Raw genomic sequence first — 4,309 nt, 5'->3', positions numbered from 1 at the left:
GTAATTAATGCTTAAGGATATAAATCATAAGGCAATGTTTGTTTTGCAAAATTATTTCGTTTCAGGTGATATAACGGTAACACCTTCAAATTTTTAAAATTAAAGTAGGACTTATATTACTATTTGAAAAATCACTTATTACATCAAAATAAATTAAATATTATCTCAGTAAAAATACATTAAAACATAATTAATTTATGATTAGCTAGAATTTGGTTCAATGCTTCAACGTTTCTCTGACTACATGCTTCATTTCTTTATTATTACGATTTGATAAAAAAAATCAAAGATGTCTATATCCAGAAAAATCAATAAATACAACATTTTTTTAAAATGAGAAACAATAAATTTTCCAAAATTAATATTATTACATGCTAACATGTTTTGGTATAATTAGAAATAAAAATATCAAATAATCTGATAAAAAGGGGAATATGAAAAAATAAATAGTTAGTAGTATATAAAATTGTCTAATTTATTATAATACAAAAAATATTATTTACATTAATTAATTTATAACAATGAGCAAAGTCTAGAATGTGCCTCGGACTTGGAATCCTCCATGAGTATCCCTCGTCTTGAAGCCTCCCGGATACCTGTCTCTGTTGTGCTCGATGTATCCTCCAGCAGAAAACCTGCCATCTCTAGATCTCCAGGCATCCTGTGATATCCTGTAGGTGTCGTGTCGTTCCCCACCATGCTGAGTCCTTGAAGCCTCGCCGGTTAGTCTGAGGCGGTTGTCTTCTGCATGAGCAAGAACAATCAGGCAAGAGGCGAGGAAAGATAATAGAATTAACTTGTTCATTTTCTGGAAAAATAAATAAATATTACGTTAAGGTGCAGCATTCGATTCAGCTCTTTTATATAATAGATTAATTTATGAATAGATTCGAAAATGTAACTTTTTATTTCTCTGAACACCATTCAAAGTAATAAAAGACGGAAAAATCATATTAGTTATTTAAATGATTACCAACTTTATACCAGGACCCTGCAGTTCAATGGTCTGTCCAATTATTGTCTTCGATAGCATTACTAGTAGCTCATGCAGTCTCAAATTTTGGTTATTTTTTCAACTAATAAAACAGCCTGTCGCATATTTGTTTAGTTGTTAGTATACACAATCACAGTGTGTGCTTTTAGAAATTTCGGTACTCCTTAAAAAGTGGGAAAGCAGGAATCACTTTAGTTGTTACTCTGGCCAGTGCAATTTATACCCCATTGGGCCTCAGACCTTAACTTAACTACTACAATCCATAAAAAAGAATTAAGAATGACCTGAAAGGTATGATTGCTTCAAGCAAGATTGAGCAGTTTATCACTGGTGTGCTTAAACAGATAGACGTTTATGAAGTTTTTAATGATTTTACTATTTAAAATCTAGAAAAGTACCTTTTGTAAATTTTTTATTTTTCATGTTAGTTAATTTTCAAAAACTATAATAAATTAATGATTTTAACACATGTTGCTTATAATCCAAAGTTGTTTAGAAAACAAAGACCCCATCTCTAATCTGAAGGACCCCATAACTTAAAGTTGCCAACTACCCCACATGGTTAAAACGCAATAAGAAAGAAGTTATGGTTCTCCACTATTGTTTATAAATAAATAAATAAAATATATGAAAAAGGAACAATTATAATGTGAATACACAGATAATAACTACTTTAAAAAACAGTGAAAACAATACCGAAACGTAACAATAGTGGTTGAAGAAGATGGAATATTAAAATCGTTAAAAAGTTCGGCTTTATAAAATATTATTAATTATGTAAGAAATGTATTACAGTGACAGTTGTAAATCATTTCTAGCTGGCTAGCTCACGTGACTTCAATATAGCAAAGCAATAGCCATGAAAATGGCTAAAAATGAAAATTTTGTAATTTAAATAGTAAGTTAGAATAAAAAAAATATTGTTATTTTCCGGCAAAAAGTTACTACTAATACTACTAAGTAAAATACTGCTATGAAAGTGTTATAAAAGTGTATTTAGTGTAGATTATTTACTTACGCTATAGTGAGTTGTTGGTTTACTGACCGTTTTGGTTCTGCCTTCATCAATTTCGTCCCGCTAGATATAGTATAAGGTATGTAAATAACATGCATTACGGATTCCCAAAACGCATCGTGGGCTTCCCTTGATGATTGTTGATAAAACTATCATACGCACAAAGAGATAACATATCCTTGATATTTCTGTTACTAAATTTAAATAGGCAATTAAAAACTGATAAAATATTATATCTACTTCCATCAGACAACAATGAATCCTACAGTAACAAAAATGTTTTGTCAATTTTTGTTTATTAGTTCTTTGAATAAATATTCCACTTCGACTACCTTACCAAAATAATTATTAATTTTTTTTTTATAAACTGTAATTTATTAATAGTGAATAAAAAATTAACCAATATATTATATTATGTGAAGGTGTGCGAAATATCAAATAATTAAAAACAAATTCAGAAAAAAATTGAAATTGAAGCAAATAGACAGAGAGTTGGGACTTTATGGATGTAAATTATGTCGGTACTCAAATGTATCCAAAACACAAATAAAATTTAGATTAACCCTTGGTCATGTGACCAAATACTGGCTTCTGATTGGCTGCGGAAAAAAATGTGTCCTGGAAGTCCTGAAATTCCTCTACTAATATTCATCCATAAAGTTCCAACACTCTATCTATTTTATTTTAATTTCAATTTTTTCTGAATGTTATTTTAATTATTTGATATTTCGCATACCATCACAAATTAAGCTAGAGAGAGGTAGAAAATTTGTATGTATTGACTATATATTTGTATTGACTTGGTGTTAGAGAGATACATTTTGCCGGGCTCAACTTCTTTCTCCTAATCCCTCTCTTATTCGCAGTTTTTAGCATTAATGAATCAAATTTTATCTGTTTTCCAAGGATTAAAATATTTGTATCAGAGCTCTGCCCCTTCGAGTTTTATTTTGTCCTGAATTGTTATATTCTTTACCCCCTTAACCCTACAGCCCTTCCTCACTATTTTATTTCCATGTTTCATATAGGCTAATTACCCGACCATATAACCAGTGTGAATATTTTATTTATTTGACGATACCTTTATGTCGATCTCTTAAATAAATCGATACCTATTATCAGCCTAAAAGTTAGCATTCTACTCAACACAGCTTATTTTTCAAGAAAATATCCAATCAGAATCATCTAATGTGTACTCAGATTTTTCGTATATGGTGTGTAAACATGTTTAATTTGGCAGTAATAACAATTAGAAATATTAAAAATTAATTGACTATCATGAATATCAATAAACAGTATTACAATGATTCAATTAAAAGCATATTGTCATTAAGTATTGTAATTCTGCGTCGTTATCATTTTATAAACTAAAAAATACTCATTTTATTAAAAATTAATCAAAGTGATGAGGGAAAAACCATTTGAACCACATGTAACCCACATTTTATTTTTCATAAAAATATATGGTAATTACTTTTTTTTAAAACATTTTGATTAAATATATTTAGACCATTTTAAAACGTTTTCCTCTCACACTAGTCAGATTATTATTATTTATTTTCCTTAATACAACTCAAATGCTTCAACATTTCTTACAATTTGTTTAAACTTAATTTATTTCATTAATTATTTTGTATATGTGATTGTTTGAGAGTGGTTCAGTTTATTATCAATTTATAAAATTTTGATCCTTTTTTTTCTCTCAACTTTATTCTTTAAAATTCTCCAACGTTTCGGCCCTCTGGCTATTCTCAACGTTACAACCTACAAAAAGTTTTTGTTTTTATATAACAATTACATTATTACCTTCAACTTCACACTGATTTCTTTGACCCTACCTTCAATATTGATGTCATTTCTTTTTAAAAACCCAAAATTGCAGGCTAATTGCCCTTGTCACATCTTTAAAATAAATTAATCATTAAAATAATATCATAATTACTTCATAAAATTTTGTTATTAAATAGATTTCTTACTTACATAACTTTTTTTAAATAAATTGATATCCTAGATTTAAAACTTTTTTACAAAACACTTTCCCTTCTTTCATTAATATTTACAACTTAAGAACAGAACATACCTTCAACAGGTTAGGACTGTGTTATCACCTTATCATATAACAATAACTTTTTTGTTATTAATTTACATTTTCAATATAATTTAATTAACATTTATTTTTAATTATTTGGCTTATATTTAAAAGCCATAATTAATATATTCTTATTTTATGTGTATTTTTTTTTTATTACATACATATACCCACCTATCTATTTTATTTTTTAAAATATTTATTCACCTAT

The 4,309-nt window shown here is 27.9% G+C and overlaps 1 long non-coding RNA gene across 1 annotated transcript; it reads right to left on the bottom strand.

Moving 5' to 3' along the window:
• Positions 1-454: 454 nt before the first annotated feature.
• LOC106690204 (uncharacterized) lies at positions 455-2,132 on the bottom strand. The gene is made up of 2 exons (XR_001344556.2): positions 2,013-2,132; positions 455-808 (listed from the first exon to the last, which is right to left on the bottom strand). It is a non-coding gene; the product is annotated as an uncharacterized lncRNA (long non-coding RNA).
• Between the last annotated feature and the right edge of the window lie 2,177 nt (positions 2,133-4,309).

The sequence above is a fragment of the Halyomorpha halys genome, unplaced genomic scaffold (genome assembly GCF_000696795.3).
Source record: "Halyomorpha halys isolate HHAL.00 unplaced genomic scaffold, Hhal_1.1 Scaffold50.1, whole genome shotgun sequence".
Taxonomy (NCBI): Eukaryota; Metazoa; Arthropoda; class Insecta; order Hemiptera; family Pentatomidae; genus Halyomorpha; species Halyomorpha halys.
Note: the sequence above shows the minus strand (reverse complement) of the source record. Positions and strands in the feature narration are given on the sequence as shown.